General features: G+C 33.7%; 1 protein-coding gene across 11 annotated transcripts in view; it reads left to right on the top strand.

Moving 5' to 3' along the window:
* The window catches only part of TRPM3 (transient receptor potential cation channel subfamily M member 3), a 585,468-nt gene that overhangs the window by 224,562 nt on the left and 339,712 nt on the right, over positions 1–21,194 (top strand). The window contains exon 1 of one of the 11 annotated variants that reach the window (XM_054520034.2): positions 5,818–7,802. The exons of the other annotated variants lie outside the window; for them this stretch is intronic. The gene's annotated coding sequence lies outside the window, so the exon portion shown is untranslated. Of the gene's footprint in view, positions 1–5,817; positions 7,803–21,194 lie in introns of those variants that run through there. 11 annotated transcript variants of the gene reach the window in all.

Raw genomic sequence — 21,194 nt, 5'->3', positions numbered from 1 at the left:
GCAGGCGGTCAATGACACAGTCAGAGCTCACTGCTGCCTTGACCTCCGGGGACTCAGGTGATCCTCTCACCTCGGCTGCCTGAGTAGCTGGGACTACAGGTGTACACCACCATGCCTTGCTAATTCTTGTGTTTCTTGTAGAGATAGGTTTCGCCATTTTGCCCAGGCTGGTCTCAAACTCCTAGGCTCAAGAGATCCTCCTGCCTTGGTCTCCCAAAATGATGGAATTACAGTATTTTTTTTTATTTAAAAAAAATCAGCAAAAGAAAAATTATCTGACAATTTAAAATCCTATACAATTCCACATTCCAGAGAAGATATTTTCTTTTTTGTATTCTTGAGGATACACAATGGATTGTTAAATGAACATTTACATAAACTCATTCATTGTACATCTCTTACACATGAGGAACCCTGCTATAAGTAGGCATTGTAACTAAAAGTATGGTAAATTAAACCTCTTGTCTTATTGTCTACTGGCTCTAGCTAATAAAATTGAATAATCTATAGATAATGTTTAAATTGAATAATTCTCATTAGTGTTTCATATTAGGCATTTTGCTTTTACATTTCCTTTTGATAAATAAACTCAACAAAAAGGCAAATTTCTTATCTTTCAGTTCTCTTGTGAAGGAAAAAGTATATTTCCTAATTGTAATTCCCTTCTTTTTACAGGATTAAAAAAAATAACCCCAAAAACACTTTGAATGGAGTGCCACTTAAAGGGAAATTTGCTTTTTGGGGAGGTGGATGGAAGCTCCATTCACACTTTAAGAGGTCTAGAATGTTCATGTAGGGGCGCCAACGTGGCATTTCCATACAGTGGCACTAATCCCTACAACCAAATGTGTCACTCATTTCTCTGTGTATTAATGTCCGAACTCTCATTTACACAGTCAGGAAAGCTCAGATCTTTGTTTTAAGCGCAAAGCCCTGCTGATGGGCCAACTTCGTCCAGGCTTCTATCACATTGTCTGTGCTGAGTGAACTGGAAAAAAAGACCTATTATATCTGAAAATGTTAACGTTTCAACACAGGAAAGGACAGTAAGGTACAAACCAACACGGGGTCATCTTTCCTTTGTGCTGGATTTAGTTTCTGAATTCCTTCCTGGGAAAGAGTTCCGGCTGTAATTTTTCCCTCGCCAGCCTAGTGGATAACATCTTTACATCCCCCATCTGCTTCACCTCCTCTTTTGCAGCAAAACACACGATGCCTTGTATTGTGGAACCTTATGTACTTGTGGCAAGCCCTGCACCAGACTGTGAACTGGAGGCAGGCCGAGGGTTACATCTGCTCTGCTATTTATGACACAACACTGTGAGCCCTGTGGCTTATTCTAAGGCGATTCAAGCCAACAACTTTCTCTTTCCCTAAAACATTACTATGTGTGAGTCACAAGTTATTCATTCATTTACTCATGAGGGATATATTAGGCAGCAGGAACTGTAACTTATTCATCAGAGTTCCCCAGTACCTAATGCAGTGCCTGGGACTGGACATGTCCTTAACTAAATCAATGAATGAGAATGGCTTGTTTTTTTTTTGCTCATTGTAGTTTCTTTGGAAGAAGGGGAGGAAAGCAGTTGACATGATTCTTATTCAAATAATAGGTAAAAACAGTGGAAGGAAAACCAAACTGACTTTAACTTGTCTCATAGAAATGCAACAAATATGTGTCTCTTTTGCAAAATCCAAAATCCCTCCTTTATCTTCCCCAGATGAAAATAAATTGCCTTCAGAGTGATAAGATAAATCTTAAACAGTTCCTATTCAGTCATCAGCATTTATCGCATACGTACAGTGCCGGGCAAAAAGGAAATGAGGCATCCCAGATCCTGAGTACAACAAAGTCAAGCGTAACCTCAGCTTTGTTGTGTGAATACATAAAGGGGCACGCCCCAACTGGGGCTGGAGCCATGACTGACTTTGCAAGATTATACTATTTGAAGCTTGGACTTCTCTGAAACTGCCCTTGCTAGATGTCATTTGCTTGCAAGGATGGTTAATTTGGTTCATTAACGCTAGACATGGGGAGAGAAGCAGGTTTGGTAAAGGAGAATGACAGTACATAAAAATTTCTGTGTGTTACTGACTAGACCTGTAAGGTTGACCCTCACATTCTATGTGACCCCACCCCCAACTACCAAAGAACATCAGTGCATAAAGCTTGCCTTGTGGGGCCACAGCTGTCTGCCCGTGTTATCTTATCCTAATTGCAGCAACAAGCACAATATGTGACATGTAATAGAAGCCTAATGATGATGATGAACATCATCAGCTGGTTAAAGCTTACAAAGCACTTTCACATATGTGCTGTCATGCAGTCTCATATCATTAGTCATTCTCTGGGTCATTAATCAATCATTAATAACTTGGAAACAAAATCTGCCTCCTTTCTATTCTTTTGTGCCATTGAGTAGCATCAAAACTTCAGTGCTTTCACATGCTTCAAATTTTCAAAGTCAATTGATCATTCACATCTCCACATATTGCTGCTCCTCTCCCATTATACATTTTTGATTTTTGAATGCTTAAATTTTATTTGCAATTTATTTGGAAATATATTTATTGAATTTATTTCTGGATATTAAAAATCTCCTGAGTATATTTTTCCACCATATATTTCAAATTCCATAACATGTTTTACCACCATGGATACAAAGTCTATTATGCTGATGGCCAAAGTTACATTTAACCTACATTGTTAAAAAAAATAAAAAGTTAAATGTTACATCTTAATAATTTCACTTACGCAAAGTAAGCCGCTGGATTTAAATATGCCTTCAGAATGTGTGCCTTTCTATTACTTGACAGTGTTTGGAGCTTCCTCAAGGGAGTTTTCTCTCCAAGGGCTGACCCTATATTACCTAATGCTTAAAAGGCCATTAATCTACTTGTGTCCAAGGAAGTCAATGATCAAAGGCATCTCCTTTGGCTCTGATTTGTGTTATCTTAGCCACACCCAGTAATAACTGTGTAGGTCATTACTGTATGCATTTTTACCTGATTCCTGGCTACATGTTAGGTCCTCACCCATTGTTTCTTTCTTTTTTCATGTCACTTTCATTTTAGGCTATCCTATTCCTCCTGGAGCAAGGCAGTTTACAAATAGCACTGAAGCAAAGGATAGTGTTAAGGCAGATCAATCAGTGATTTCTGTTGAAAACAAATGAGAGAAAAAGTTGCCTTCTACATCCCACTGGGCATATCATGGCAAATAGTTTTGAAAGCACTTTGTAAACCTCAAAGACATAGTCCTTCATAGTGTCTCTGACCCAGAAGGAAGATATTGCCCTTACAATAGTGTTGTGACTACCTGCCTAGTAGAGGCCAGATATAGATTCTTCCTCTAGCCTGGCCCTTCCAGTCTCCTTATCAGTCTTATAAGCCTGAAACCAAAGGTTATGCTGGACCATCACCACGATTTAGGGCAGCATCAGAAGTCCTGTCTTATAGTCAGGTTGTGTAGTAACTTTGGCCAGGAAAAAAGTAAGAGGAGACGAGGAGGTGCATAAAGATTGATCCAAGTGAACCAACCACTTATATTGGGAAAAAACTAGAAATTATTATTACAAAGTATTTGTGAATACTGTCTAGTTTTGTGCTATAACTTACAGAATATGCCTTTGGAAATAAAGCATTTAATTATTTTGATTATTTTAAAATTTTAATCTATTCCTATAATGCTCTGGTCTATTTATTTTCTTCTGTTATTCCTTGTTTGTGCCTTGAATTCCAAATGTCACTACAATTATTTTTTTTTATGTCCTTAATCTCTGTAATAAGTTTTTTGTTGTTGTTGTTTGTTTGTTTTGTTTTGTTTTTGAGACAGAGTCTCACTCTGTCACCCATGCTGGAGTGCAGTGGCGTGATCTTGGCTCACTGCAACCTCCGCCTCCCGGGTTCAAGTGATTCTCATGCCTCAGCCTTCTGAGTAGCTGAGTGTAATAAGTCTTTTTAAACCATGTGCTGTGTTTATTCTGTTCCTTATTTGCTTGATTTTCTAGAGATGTATTTCTTGTCCCCTAATAAATATGATTGTATCTATGTCATTAGTTATGATTCTTATACTTGGAACTTGATTTTTCTTTTCCAGTGAATTTATTTTTAAGGTCCTTTCTAACTTTGAGATTCTCTAAAATGTTTCTTCTGCCCAAGAAGGAAAAAGATAATGAGAGTTTGTGCAGTGCTTATTCTTATATTTTTTTTACAAACATTTTAAAGCAATGATAATGCTGCAATAGTATAATTAAGACCAGTCTCATCAAGTATATATTTATCCAGTGATTGGTTGATTGGTCCATTCATTCATTCTTCAAATATCAAGTATCTTCTCTATGCAAGCATGATGCTAAGAACTACGTCTATAGCAATAAAGCAGAGAGGGTTCCCAACCCAGTGTTGTTCACAGTCTATTTGAGACCAACTCTCAAACAAACAAATGCCTTAAGATAGAATCCTTACTATGATCTAAGCATCTGTGGGATGCATTGGGGCACAAATGAGTGAATGGTCAGTTCTCCCTGAGGCGTAGGTTAGGAATAGTTTCATCAATTGAAAGTTTTGCAAGACAGCAGATTCATAAGGGTTCAAGGGAAGGAACAAAAAGAGCAATTTAGGCAAAGGAAGCAGCACAAGAAAAAACAATGAACACAAACCATTATGACACAACGTTTGGAGACTTGCAAGTGGTCCTGTAGCTCAAGTGTAAGATGTGAAGGAAGGACGTAATGAGAGATGAGTAAGGAAAAGAGATGGAAAAGGGTTCAGAATGCCATAAGAAGTTTGTACACAAACTCTTAGGCAATGGGGAGAAGCTGAAGGATATGATCAGGTTTGCCAGAAAGACCTTGTTTTAATAAAATAAACAGTAACTGTAAGATCACTTCCAGGAATAACAAGTCATCTTTTAAGGCTACAACAAAGCTGTGGTGACATGTGTACAATCAGTGAGTGTACTTTGTAACTGTATTACTCTATAGACTGAAATCTCTCTTTCCCTCTAAATTTCGGTTTACCCTATTGGTTTTCCATTTCGGTTCCAAAGATATCTCCCAGCCTTTCATGTCCTCCTTCTTTCTCTAGGAACATAAATTTCAGATTCTCCAAACACTATGCAGGCACTGGCCTTGGCTTCAGTTCCTTTCACTCATTGTCTCCTATGGATAGTGTATGATTTCTGTTGTCCAAGCTTCATATTGGTAACAAACTTACCAATTAAGCAAAGGTTTCCCAAAAAGGTTGCATTTGAACCACCCTCATTCCCAGAAAGGGTTCAGATTCAAAAGACTAGTTCAGCCCACGTTTTATCAGCAGTTTCTGCTATCTTCAGGCTGCTTTTAAATTTGCAGAAGTAGAAGGAAACCAGTAAATTTTTTCTTTCCTTTTTTTTTTTTTTGAGATGAAGTCTCGCTCTTTTGCCCAAGCTGGAGTGCAATGGCACGATCTCAGCTCAGTGCAACCTCTACCTCCCGGATTCAAGAGATTCTCCTGCCTCAGCCTCCGGAGTAACTGGGACTACACGCACACACAAACATGCCTGGCTAATTTTTGTATTTTTAGTAGAGACGGGGTTTCATTATGTTGGCCAGGCTGGTCTTGAACTCCTGGCCTTGTGATCCACCCGCCTTGGCCTCCCAAAGTGCTGGGATTACAGGCATGAGCCACCGTGCCCAGCCGGAAACCAATAAATTTTTCAAAACCATTTACTTTTGAATTTATTGTGGCTGGGCGTGGTGGCTCACGCCTGTAATCTCAGCACTTTGGGAGGTGGAGGTGGGTGGATCACGAGGTCAGGAGATCAAGACCATCCTGGCTAACACGGTGAAACCCCGTCTCTACTAAAAATACAAAAAATTAGCCAGGCGTAGTGGTGGGCACCTGTAGTCCTAGCTACTCGGGAGGCTGAGGCAGGAGAATGGCATGAACCTGGGAGGCAGAGCTTGCAGTGAGCCGAGATGGCACCACTGCACTCCAGCCTGGGCAACAGAGCCAGACTCCGTCCCCAAAACAAAACAAAACAAAACAAAAAAAACCAAACAATTTATTGTGAGCTGCTTAGTGAGAATGTAGGTGCCTACAAAACTAACACCAACATAAAGACCGTCCTAATGAGTCATTTATTGTATCACTGGTCAGGGATGTTATTCAAGCAAGAGGATCTGCAGAGCTAGACAAGATCCAGAAACTGGAGTTAATGCTTTAGTTGGTCTTGAGCTGTTAATTATCTGTTGTTTAATAACAACTCCCTAAACAACATGAGCCTTGCTATAATTTACCAGTCTGACCCTTCTTGAACTTCACCACAAATGCTATTAATGGCCAATGCACTATTACAGTAAAGAGAATTTCTTCTATTAGGTTGGTGCAAAAGTAATTATTTCTGCACCAACTAATAGGTTATCAGCATAATTTAGAAGCCATTGTTTCTTTAATCTTTCAAGCCTTTGGCATACTCTGAGTGTTCCCTCCACTAGATGCCATCAGTTTCTTCTCCCAGTTGGAGAGAGCTACTATAAGACTTTATCAGTTTTCTAGAAATTTGCCTCTGAGAAAACAATTTTCTCTTCAAAACTCAGCCTAGACCTTGTGGGCTGTTACAACTGTTTGATGTAATAAAAGAACCTCCAAACAGAATTGTTGGGAAATTGGAAATTGAGATCTAATTCCACCGCTGATATTTGCTACCCTTATGCACCTCAGTTTTCACAGTTACCAAAAAGAATGATCATATGAGTAAGAATGTACAATATTGCTCTTTCTGTGCTTGGCTTATTTCGCTTAAAGTCCTCCAGTTCCACTCATGTTGCTGCAAATGACAGGATCTCATCCTTTTTTATGGCTGAATAATAAAAAATTTATCTCATGGAGACAGTGAGTAAAATAGTGGTTACCAGAGGCTGGGAAGGGGAGCACGGAGGGAGAGATAGAGGTTGGTTAATTGGTACAAAAATACAGTTAGATAGAAGGAATAAGTTCTAGTCTTCTGTGGCAGAGTGGGGCAACTGTAGTTAACAAGAATTTATTGTATATTTCAAAATAGCTAAAAGAAAAAATTTGGAATGTTCTCAACACAAAGAAATGATAAATGTTTGAGGTGATGAATATCCCAATTATTCTCATTTGAGCATTACATGGTATATACATGTATCAAAATATCATATGTGCCCCATAAATATGTATAACTCTTATGTGTCAATAAAAAGAAAAGATTGATTATAAGGTCTGCTTAGATCCAAAATGTTCTGTGATCTTAGGCAGTTCTTTGTGCTGCTCTGACATGTAGAAAATGATTGTAAACTAGAGGAATTCATTTTAATAAGGCATAAATCTCCTGATTTAAGCATTAGCCTCTGCAAATCTCATCATTGTTATTTGTTAGTAGTAATCTTTTAATTAAAATCTGCCTAATTTGATCCAAGAGTGATATACAATGAACATGTTAGGCTTTTATTAATAAATGTTAAAATATCTTAATTGCATAATGAATACCAGTTGTGATTAAGTACCTCTATAGTTTTTGTTTCTTTTGTTATTGAAAGTATTCATTGCCTCTATCTGTTCACGAATTGACTGGTCCTTTTTTTTGTACAATAATTCACACACATTCACTTTTGAATTCTTTTGTCTTGCAGCATCTGGTTCTTTATTTTCTGTGGCTGTCTGTACTGCATAAAATAAATTGAAGATATGGCACTTATCTGCTTAATGTAATCAATATGTGCAGCTGAAGTAGAAAATTCATCCAGATCCCAATATGTTTTCAAGAGTTGTAGCCCTTCAGTGATTAATTTGGCCAAGTAAGTCTATAAGATTAAAGCACCACTTTATACTGGTCTACAAGGCTATGCTGTGTTAGCCTGCTCTAGAAAGGGAGCACAGGCAGATAGAAGATAGAAATGAACATCTCCAAAATTTTTGAACTGTTCTGCCACTGTGTCAACATATCATAAATAACAACAGCCTGCACCAAAAACAAGCAAACATATTTTTATGAATTGTTACTGTTCTGGTTTCTATGTTTTTTTCTAGGGATTGTCCTTTATCTCATGTTTTTTCTAAAAGCACTCTTAATCTCTAATGGTCTGTCTTGTGACCCATCAATTATATATTTTTAGTTCCTTTTTAGACCTTTTAGGGCATCTGTTGTCTGGCCCATTTGATCCAAGTATTGCTTTTTATAAGAGGAGACATTTTCCCTATGTGGTGAGATTTCACTGGAGTCACCTCTGGTTATCACTCTCCCATTCCTAATTTAGGGTTATCTAATAGTTTTGACATCTCTAGTCAAACTTGCTATTTCTTCCAGGTGTGTTCCTTATGAGATCAACTCTGTAGTTTCTGGGTTGTTTTGAGGATGAGTCTGTGGTCTCTTTTTTTTGTAAGTTATAAAGATTATAACTTTCTAAGGTCCTTCTCTATCTGTGAAATATATTCTCAGTTCCCCCCAGATAGTTTGTAAATTCATTGAAAATGGTATTCATTGAAATTCATTGAAAATGGTATTTCTAATATAATATCAAGTAGGTAATTGTATGAAAGGATTCTCTTTGCTCATAATACTGGGAATTTGCTCATAAATACTGGGAATTTTCTATAATCCATTTATCTTTTCATAAAATATAGGAGTTATCATAGGTTATCTGTAATTGATTGGTTCATTGTATTAGGCAATTCTAATCAAAATATCAGATGTAAAGGAAAAGAAAAATTAGGGATTCAATCCAGATGTTACGTAGTTTTATTTCAGATAGTGTGCATAATTATTGTGTCCCTTTAGATTTCAGCAAAGTGTAAGCTATCTTCCAGAGATGTGCCTATTCAGAATGGTCCAGGAGGTCCTACCCAGTTGTAGAAAATATTAAGAATTTTAAGAACCTTGTTAAAAGTTAATAATCATTAAACATAAGAATAAACTACAAAGCTGTGTATATTTGAGAATCGTGTAAAGAAAAGAAAATGCTGTGCTGGCTGTCTTCAGAACCCAGATCCATATCTATCTGGACTGGCATACAGAATCGTCATAACAGCACTAACATTTATGTAGTACTTTGCATTTTGCAAAGTGACTTCATGTGCAATATCACATTTGATGCCGATAGATACTATTATCATCTTCTTTGGGCTGATGAAGAAATACAAGCTCTTAAAAGATAAGGTATCTTCCCAAGCCATGGCACTAGCACTCAATACAGTCAGCATTCAAGCCAAAGTTGTGTGACAGCAAAACTTTTTTCCCATTTTGTATTCACAATCTTAGCAATAGGGCTTCAGCACCGCAATGGGTCTTGTTAGAATCAGCGTGGCACTAAAATGTAAGCTTCTTGAAGACACAGATCCTCAAGAAGGTATATTGTATAACTAAGTGATGTTGTTATGATACTACTAAACTTTACATAGCAAACTGTTGAGTGCTATATATATTTTGGTAATATTATGGCAATTCTGTATGACAGCCCAAACAGATGTAGACCTGAGTCCTGGAGAAGCCCAATCTTGCATTTACTTTTGCTTAGAAAATTCTCAACTGCACATAATCTTGTATTTTATCCTAAAGTTCAATGCTCTCCTAGTCAATACTGTACTCCCAAGTTCCTAAAGCGGTGCCTGGTACATGGTAGGTGCTCAAGAAACATGTGTTTAATAGGAATATCCCTGGGCTTTGTACCAACAGCATGGATCTTGATATTTAAAGAAATGCATTTGTATCCATGAGATACAAATGCTGAATGTAGCAAACCGGTGTGGTACAGCCCCAGAAAACCCAAGTAATGCCCCATGATCCCTCGGGCCCAGGTAACCACTGACCTCATAGGCCAGAGCAGACCTCTGCCAGGTCCTAATCTTGGCTATGCTCCTAGCTGGTAGTGTCCTGGGCAACCCCACTGAAGATATTCCTTTTTGTTTGTTCATATAATGTTATTCTATATGTTCATTTCATAGACACATATCCACTGCATTTGTATCTAACACCAAACAAACAAACAAAATCCTTGCGTCTTTGTAGCTCAACAAGGAGCACGTGATGGTATTAAAATTTTGTGGGATGGCTTATGGGCACCTTTTCATTCTGTCTATTATATATGCTCTCCTCCAACAATGTTCCAAACATTTTTCCAAGTTCCTGGACATCCGTGACCCATTTTGTCCTCCAATATATTGCTATTTCCCATATGTGGAGTAAATCCTTAAGCATATTATAACTTTTGGTATTTTCCAGTAGAAGAAATCTGTGCTTACCTCATCATTTTTTTCAGCTTCTTTTAAAATAACTGAGAGGCTTAGAATGTTTTGCATAAGACTTCTTTTGTGTCTTAGGCCTTCTATGGGAGAAAAGAGAAAGAATCCTTTGATGTAAATCTTTTCTGATGTAATCCTTTTCTAATATTAATCTTATTCACCCTGTGTTAATGTTTAATTACCATTAGTCCTTTAATCTGGCCACGTGTGGGATTTCAGGAGGAGGGCGCTTTGCTTCCACAGTAATGTGGTTCCATAATTACAGTTTTCCCTTTTCGGTAGACAAGAGTATAGGGCCCTAATTTTTCCAGATCTAGGAGGTACACTTTCAATCCCAAAGCCATCAAAATTACTACTAGAAATATATGTAGTATTCCATAAACCATTCGTAGTGACCATGGGACAATTGGATATTTATGTTATACTGATATTTCTATTAGTAGTAGCATCATCATAACATATTTATATAGTGTTTTATCATTTATAAAGAGCTTCTTACACTCTAGCCATTCATATTCTTTATTCACTTGAACATAATGAGAGCCTTATAAAGCATATTAGGGCTTCCTTTTTATGGACAAGAAAACTAAGGCTAAGAGCATTTAAGTGAATTGCCCAAGTTTTCTTATGACAAAGGCAGTTCTCTAACCCAAGCCCCTGGCATGGTCCATGTGATTTCACCCAGCAAACCTCCCTAGCATGGTTATGCAGCCCTTCCAATCTGGAGGACCTGTGGGGAATAGTTTCATCAGGAAAAGCATTACTGATGTCTCAGAAAATATCTTCCCCTACATATAATATTAATAATAGCAGTCCAGCGCAGGAGACTCTGCTTTGGGGGGAAATATATCATCAACATTGCCTCTTTTTCAGAATGTATTGTAGATAGATAGTCCTTTGTGCTTCCTTAAAATGCTGTCTCATGTTGCAGCATATTAACAACCTTGTAAAGTAGAGTAGATGGTATTTTCTCAATTTTATTTGTGGATATAGCTGGTCATGTAGAAATCAAGTGACCTTCCTAGATATATGAAGGTAACAATCAGAACGAGAAACCTATAATATTATTTTGTTGTTCAACTGATTTTCTATTTCACCACATACTATGGTTGTAATAATAATTACTGATTTTAACCACTTACATTTTAACCACATACATTAAAGTATTGATTGAGAATTAGAATAGCCTCTTTAACTGAAAACTCTTGAGCTACATGCAGAAATAAATTTATTTAGAACTGGTCTTAACCATCCATGAATGTGATAGATTCTCATAAATGCTTGCAGATTGGCTAGTTTTTTTTTTTTTTTTTTTTTGAGGTCAAACAGGTAAATTTGAAACTTGAATCTAAAGAAGTAGCAATGTATTGATTTGAGACTTTTTTCTCTCCAAAAGTATAAAATATTAAAATAATTAAAATTAAATTGAGTTAAACCACATTATTCTTTCAAGATAATAAATGTTGCACAGCTGTGAAAATAATTTTGATATTATTTGTAATCTCGAAATTCAGGATCTGACTTCATTTATTTAAAGGCAAAGAAGTGCTGATCTAGAGGAATCACCCTATTTCTAGGTATTTCTACCAATTTACAGATGCCTTTTTTTATGTTCAGACTCTCATTCAAAAAAGGCCTGTTTTTCTGAATGATATTACATATTAACTCATTTCACGTTTGGTACTGTATAATTCACTTGTGGCTAAAAGAAGTAAATTATCTTACCCCATGAATAATTAATTTCTCTATATAGTCTTCCAAAACGTTAAGGCACAAAATGTTAAAATAACATGGGCAATTGATTCTGAGAATTAAAAATCCTCTCAGTATCTCTTTCCTTGTTCCCTTTTTTTTCCTCATAAATCCCTCCTGCTCCAACCACGGAATTCTAGTTATTATCCAGGTATTCACCCTGCTGTGGATCTGTAGGCTGGGAGAAGCTTGGTAGTCCATAAGTTTTCAAATAAACTTTCTTATATAATAAAATGAAACTCTGGGATATGGTAAGTGCCTAAGACACAAGATGAGAAAGGCTTAAGTTTGGGTCTGACTTTGCCAGCCCTGAGGTCTTCAGCAAATCTTCAGAACTATGAGCCTCAGTTTTCTTATCTGGGATGTGGGGACAAAAATGACAATTTACAGAGTTGTCATTAGGATTAAATGAGATGATGCATAAGAAACCTCCTAACAGTGGCTCATGGTACATAATACGTGTCCATTTTATACAACAACTCAAGAGGAGCTGGAGAGACAACTAAGGATACAATTTCATTCATTTGAAACCTTTATCTTCCAGTACTTCCATTTAAGTTTTTGTTTTTCCAAATTTTGCTATTGCTGTTCATTTTTATTACATAGTTTTATGATAGAGCTTAAAAAGTCAAATAGTGCTACGAGGACTTTCACACAAAAAACAGGGTCCCTTGCCTGATACTTCTCACCCCACATATCTGCTTTCACATCTGCTTTCAGCTCTAAAAGCATCTTTTTCTGGCATTTAACTCTGTGTTTATAAGCAGCATGCTTATAATTCTACTTTTTTCATTTTACATGTTTGATATTTTTACTTTGAAAAATGGGATTTAGCTATTTTATTCCCTTTTCCCAGCATACACTTCATCTTTTCCTTCACTCTCCATACAGTTAGCAATTTTTTTTTCAATTTTTCAGTATTCAGTGTTTTTATTTTCTATGACTATGCAAATTTCCTTCACTGTATATAAAATTATTCAATCTCCTTTTCTGAACAACTCTAATTTTTTTATTATACTTTAAGTTCTAGGGTACATGTGCACAATGTGCAGGTTTGTTACATATGTATACATGTACCATGTTGGTGTGCTGCACCCATTAACTTGTCATTGACATTAGGTATATCTCCTAATGCTATCCCTCCCCCCTCCCCACCCCACGACAGGCCCCGGTGTGTGATGTTCCCGTTTCTGTGTCCAAGTGTTCTCATTGCTGAACAATTCTTTAGGTTAGTTGTGTTTGTGTTTGTTGTTGTTTTCATGCGTACACTCCAGCCTTGAGCGGCTGTTCCCAGCTCTGCTGCAGAGCTGTCTTATCATCTGGCACTTTGCTTTTCTATCCTTCTATGAATTCCCTCTGCCTCGGTCCTGTGCTTGGTTCCCTGTTTTTAGATACCATGTTTTTTCCTGTTTACGGAGCATATTTTCCAATAGCATCCCATGAAATGTTGCAGCATGTGGGGTTAAATTTTGAACTATTTTAGGAACTAACATTTATTTATTTTATTCTCACCCTTGATTAAAAATCTTTTCCTCATAATTTCAAGATATCCCCATTGCATTCTAGATTTCCTAGAATCTTGATCTTATTTACGAAACATGTTTTCCTCTGTCTGGAAGCCTGTAGAATCTTATCTTTGTCTTGGTCTTTAAAAATTCTACAGCGTTATTCTTTGGTGGAGGTCTATCTTCATCTACTCCACTGGCCACTCACAGTGACCCCTTCAATTTGGAAATTTATGTTCTGCAATTCTGGAAGTTTTTCTTATATCAATTTTTTTGATAATTTTCTCTTTTGGTGTTCTCTGTTCTCTTTTGCTGGTAACATTTATTACTGAGTCTCTAACTTATATATTTTTTGCTCCTGTTTTCTCTTTGTTCTATTTTCTGAGAGATAGCCTCAGCTTTGTCTTCCTCACCTTTATCTTCTATTTAGGTTTTTGGTTTTCCTTTTATATCTCTTAACTTTCTAATACTCTCTTCTTGTTTTAAAAATGTCCTGTGTTACAGTCTCTCTTCTTCCATGCTTGGGTCTTCTTTAGTTCTCTGAGGCTACTGATTATATTATTGTATATATTTTATACTATTGACTATATATATACTATATAGTATAGAGTATACTATATTTTTATATTATATATACTAATGTATAGTGTATATATATTTATATTTATATATTTATATATATTTACATAAATATATATATACTTATATAAATATATATTTATGTAAATATATATAAATATATATTTATATATAAATTTATATATAAATATACATATATTTAAATATGTATATTTATATAAAGATATATTTATATATTTATGTAAAGATATATTTATATATTTATGTAAAGATATATTTATATATCTTTACGTAAAGATATATTTATATTTATATATTTATATATATTTATATAAAGATATATTTATATTTATATAAATATATATTTATATTTATATATATTTATATATCTTTATATAAATATATATTTATATTTATGTATATTTATATATCTTTATATAAATATATATTTATATTTAAGTATATTTATATATCTTTATATAAATATATATTTATATTTAAGTATATTTATATATCTTTATATAAATATATATTTATATTTAGGTATATTTATATATCTTTATATAAATATATATTTATATTTATGTATATTTATATATATTTATATTTATGTATATTTATATATTTATATAAATATATATTTATATTTATGTATATTTATATAAATATATATTTATATTTATGTATATTTATATAAATATATATTTATATTTATGTATATTTATATATTTATATTTATGTATATTTCTATAGATAAATATATATTTATATTTATGTATATTTCTATAGATAAATATATATTTATATTTATGTATATTTCTATAGATAAATATATATTTATATTTATGTATATTTCTATAGATAAATATATATTTATGTATATTTCTATAGATAAATATATATTTATGTATATTTCTATAGATAAATATATATTTGTGTATATTTCTATAGATAAATATATATTTGTGTATATTTCTATAGATAAATATATATTTGTGTATATTTCTATAGATAAATATATATTTGTGTATATTTCTATAGATAAATATATATTTGTGTATATTTCTATAGATAAATATATATTTGTGTATATTTCTATAGATAAATATATATTTGTGTATATTTCTATATATAAATATATATTTGTGTATATTTCTATATATAAATATATATTTGTGTATATTTCTATATATAAATATATATTTGTGTATATTTCTATAAATATATATTTATATTTATATATATTTCTATAAATATGTATTTATATATATATTTCTATAGAAATATATATTTATATATATTTCATATATATTTCTATAGAAATATATATTTCTATAGAAATATATATTTATATATATTTCATATATATTTCTATAGAAATATATATTTCTATAGAAATATATATTTATATATATAGATTTATATATATATAGATTTATATTTACATATATTTATATATTTTTATATATATAGATTTATATTTATTTTTATTTAGATTTTATATTTTTATATAGATTTATATTTATTTTTATATTTATATTTTTATATATATAGATTTATATTTACATATATTATATATTTATATAAATATAGATTTATATTTATATATGTATATAAATAGATTTATATTCACATATATGTATATAAATATAGATTTATATTCACATATATGTATATAAATATAGATTTATATTCACATATATGTATATAAATATAGATTTATATTCACATATATGTATATAAATATAGATTTATATTCACATATATGTATATAAATATAGATTTATATTCACATATATGTATATAAATATAGATTTATATTCACATATATGTATATAAATATAGATTTATATTCACATATATGTATATAAATATAGATTTATATTCACATATATGTATATAAATATAGATTTATATTCACATATATTTACATATTTATATAAATATAGATTTATATTTACATATATTTACATATTTATATATATTTATATAAATATAGATTTATATTTATATACATTTATATTTACATGTATATATATTTAGATTTATATAAATAGTTATATTGATATGTATTTATATTGATATGTATTTATATAAATAGTTATATTGATATAGATTTATATTTACATATATTTACATATTTATATATTTATATAAATATAGATTTATATTTATATACATTTATATTTATATGTATATATATTTAGATTTATATAAATAGTTATATTGATATGTATTTATATTGATATGTATTTATATAAATAGTTATATTGATATGTATTTATATAAATATTTATATTGATATGTATTTATACAAATATTTATATTGATATATATTTATATTTATATATGCTATATTCTATATAGCATATATAAATATGTATTTATATAATATATAAATGCTATATTGCATATATAATATATATATTTATATATAATATGCTATAAATATTTATATTTTATAGTATATTATATATTTATAGTATATAGTATGTATACTACATATATATACTAATTTTATATTGTTTACTATATATATACTGTATATACTAAGTATATGCCATATATACGCTTTTTACTATACTTTTCTGCACTGTTTCCTTTATTGTTTCATTTTAATGGTTTCTGTCTTTCATGATAGAGGCTTTCCTTAATTCCTGATGACCCTTGGCTATTACTTAAGCCTTTTCTATTACTTAAACCTAAGTATAAGCTTGTTCTTATACTTCAGAGTAAGGCACTAAAATGCAGATTGGGAATTCTTTGTCCTTAGGTGGGATTTATTGACCAGTGGTCTTTTCTATGGATACCCAGTATTTTCTTAGGAGATTCCTGAAAGTCAAGATCATGAGGTCTGTTTGGTGCTCTTCAATATTTCCAAAGAAAAGTCCACCACTATCCTGCTGGAAGGTGTGTGTTGGGTGGGGTACAGATGGTCAGGGGGTTGGAGGAGGACATAGAGCCAAACTGACCATGGTCTAGTGGCTTACAGAGGTAAGAAAACAGGTGGCATTGGCGGGGACCTCGCCCATCAGTGTGTAAACTTTCACTCATATTTTTGCTTTCATCCTGGTGCCTCATACTTTCAGCCGTACCTCTGCATCTAGTCTAAGGTTCAGCTTCTCAAAAGAGTCAACTTCTGGTCTTCCCCTGGGTGGGAGAGCAGCAGTTTCCTGGCTATGTGGAGTGGAGGCAGAAATTTGGCTGGTTCTTTCAAACATTTTCAACCATTTGTCCCATATGGGCTTGACCTTGCTACTCCACCCATCTCCTAGCCTTTACAATTACCTGGTGCCTTTATTCCTAAGCCTGTCTGAGTTTCAGTGGAGTGAATCAGGTTGTTTCTTGCTGGCTGTGCCACCCCTTCCAGTCCCCGAGCTTTGAACATTCTCTAGTTGGCAATGTTAATTACTACCCATCCATTCATGTTGAAATTTCCAAAAATTTTGTTGACATCTGTTATGTATTCCCACTTCCTTCTCCATACTGTTGTCCTTGTAGGTTATGCCTTTTTGTTGTTATGACTTTCCTCTCATTTTAGAACAATACTTGAGAGAAATCAAGATAAATGCGTATGTCTAATCTTCCAGGTTTGATCAGAAATGCCGTTGAATCAGCCTCCTTCCCATTCTAAAAACATGACCACCCCTTAACTTAGGCAAAAGTCGGCTTGAAGGGAACCACATCTCATCTCCTTCCTCTTCTCATCCTAGGCCCAGGAGTCAAGTAGGCACCTCTGCTGAGCCAAAGTAGGCAGACAGATCTAGTGAAGTATCACTGGCTCAGGAAGAGGATATGATACAACCATTCTTTCAATCAGAAATTTTTACAAATGGTATGCAATATGCATTAACAATGGATGTAAGACAATAGGCAAAAGTTTAAAACAAAACCTGTACCTGTCAATGGCAAACTAAATTCAAGAGTAAAATCCTTCCAATAAAAAATAGTGAACTTTTCTGAGAAAAGGCTTGGAGAATACATATCTGGTAATTTCTAACTTTATCTTAATTATCCAGAAAATTTTACTTCTAAGATTGGAACACACACACACACACACACCCCAAAATAAAAGCAAGAGCAAAAAATACTCCTAACTCCGATTAATCCAACAATAAATTAAAATGTGACTATATTGCCATAAAAATTCACTTTTTTCAGGTACCTACTATGTGCTGGGTGGTTATAATGGTTCATAGTAAAGACTGAAGCTAAAACCTCCTTTAGTCATATAAAGCCTCATCATTATAGTGACTTGGGGATAGCCAAATCTAGTTAGTACGCCTTCTTGGTTCTATGGAGCATGCTACAATCTGTGCCAGAGGCAATTAAAGAATGCTTCAAATGGCAATCTGTAGAGCTTTGAAGATATCCGTGGGAAATAGGCTGCTTGACTGTTCATTACCATTGTAATAGATTAGAAGTGACATTGGTTTAAAATAAAAACAACAGCTCATCATTCTGGTCCAGTTGACCAATTAGGGCATTCACACTTGTCATACTGCAGTTGCACAGTTGTTGACATTATTTTTCATCATATGATGGTTATGGGAAAGATACACAGTACTTTATAGACTCTGTTTCTGCTTCTGCCCAAATTAAAGTCTTTGTGCTTATGAGAGTGTGTATTTATGTACATAGATGTAAAGGAGCAAACCATTCTCTGGTGGTAAAGAAATGAGATGGTACTTGACAAACAGATGTTGAAACCCACAAGATACCAAGATACTAAGAAAATAGATTTGTATGGGCTGCCTCATTCCTTCAACTGTAACATAAATAAGAAGAATCATAACTACTGGAATAAGAAACATAACGGTTGCCTGCCAGAAGCCTCTTCTTATCATACCAGATATTCAGGAAAACTCTCCTGAAGTACTAGATAAAAAGGCATTATGCTGGCATAAATATCATAGCATAAAATTTTACTTATTAAATTTGTATCACATGTTCTTTCCAATAAGCTCTTAAAATGGAGAAATTATTTTTAAATTTCTATTCTGTATATTATTTCTAAGTTTGATTAACACTTTAGATGAGTAATGACATAGTGAGGAATCATTTTGTCAGTGAACAATTAGCACTGAAGATATATCCAGAACTTCAGTAAATATTATTTAATTTTCTTTCTGTGACTTCAACATTGGAGTTAGGAAGGAGACTACATGTTGACAGAACACAATTTGAACTTAATAAAACCTGGAACAACCTAAACTAGATGGCTGGAACTCAAATCCTTAGCCCTCTTTCTTTCTAAGCAGTAGCCCAATAAGCTAGCCACAGGTAACCTGTGTACAGAAATCCAAGTGATGTAGGAGTTAGGTTGTTTATATTGGTAAACTCTAGGCAGATGCTACTACAGATTTTAATGTAGAAGAATGTCCTTCCTTTTAACTCATCATATGTTTTGATTTTATTTCCTGTCAATTGTAGTTATATTTGTCAGTTATAAGTGTTGACTCACCAGGCACGGTGGCTCACACCTGTAATCCTAGCTCTTTGGATGGCCAAGGCAGGTGGATCACCTGAGGTCAGGAGTTCAAGACTGGCTTGGCCAACATGGTGAAACCCCATTTCTACTAAATATACAAAAATTAGCTGGGTATGGTGGTGCATGCCTATAATCCCAGCTACACAGGAGGCTGAGGCAGGGGAATCACTTGAACCCGGGAGGTGGAGGTTGCAGTGAGCTGAGATCGTGCCATTACACTCCAGCCTGGGCGACAAGAGTGAAATTCCATCTCAAAAAAAAAAAGAAAAAAAGAAAAAAAAAAGTGTTGACTCATTATAAATAAAAAGAGACACTCACAAAGGATCGCCATCCCCAGTAATATTTCTTCCTCAGTAGTCCTTACTTCACCCTCAAACCCTTGACCCCATCTCTTTTTTCTGAGTTCAGGGCAGCAAAGGTGGTAAAAGTAAGCACTGCAGACCCGGGGTTAAGATTAGAAGGTTCAGGTGCGTTTGTTGTACAATATAAAGTAAGGGCACAAGGCACTGAGGGAAATGGAGACAAGATAATTACTTTAAATTACTGCTATTGTAAGGCAATAATAAAGCAACTCCTAAAACCTAGAACTCCTTGGGAGTTCCCATTGTAACAGTTCCACCAACAATGCTCACGTGTAATACCTACTGAATCAGTGCTTTTCAAAGATGATTTGAGGTTTAATTTATATCTATTAAAGGAAAAACCCTAAAGTAGCCATGGCTCATGTGTTTGTTTGGAAAGTGGCTTTGTTTAATTTGGCCTGCTTATTAATAAATGTGTCACTTGTTCTTATGGATTATAACTTTACCTAAGGACTTAACGTACAATGCAAATGCAATTTTCTAAAACGTTGATGGTTAACATCCTGGCTGTAAGGGTAATGCTGTAAGTCTATAACATTCACATTTAATTTTATTGTCATTATTCTTGGTGAGTCAGTTACAACATATAGATTGAAAAATTTTACTTTCCGTGGTATATTTTAAATGCCAAGTTGCCAAATTTTGTTCATTTGTATTATTAAGGGCAATTTGTGCTGTTTCTTTGCTAAGTACCAGAGACTTGGGCAGAAATAGCGTCTGGTCCTTATCTACAAGGGTGAAAGAGATAGGGAAAAATTGGTTGCAAAATAAAATTTGGATGAATACTTTCTAGACAAAAGCAGAAGTAAACATGTAGTACACAAAGAAGGAGATAATTAGAAAACTCAAGAAAAATTGGAGAAAATGGATTTTGAGCTTAGCTTTGGAGGCGAGCTAAGGTTTTCCTGGTAAAGCAAGCAAGAAAGGAAGAATACTGAAGGCCTGAGAAAAAGCAGAAAAAAGTGCAGAAGTGTGAATGCCAGGGTTAGTAGGAGGAAAGACCTAGTTGGGTAAAAAGTGAGGGTTATTGAGAAGTTTAATAATAGACAAGCCAGAAAATGTGGTTTGGAGGCAAATCACATAGATATTTGAATGCTGTGGTAAAATATTCAGATACTGGATGAAGAGACTAACTCATTCTTCCCTAAGGTTTAGGAACAATGGTTTTCAATCAGGGAAAAAAATTTGCCCTCAAGGGACATTTGGCAATGATTAGAGACAATTTTGGTTGTCACAACTGGAGGTGGGCTACTAGTATCTAGT

This window comes from Pongo abelii, chromosome 13 (assembly GCF_028885655.2).
Source record: "Pongo abelii isolate AG06213 chromosome 13, NHGRI_mPonAbe1-v2.0_pri, whole genome shotgun sequence".
Classification (NCBI taxonomy): Eukaryota; Metazoa; Chordata; class Mammalia; order Primates; family Hominidae; genus Pongo; species Pongo abelii.
Note: the sequence above shows the minus strand (reverse complement) of the source record. Positions and strands in the feature narration are given on the sequence as shown.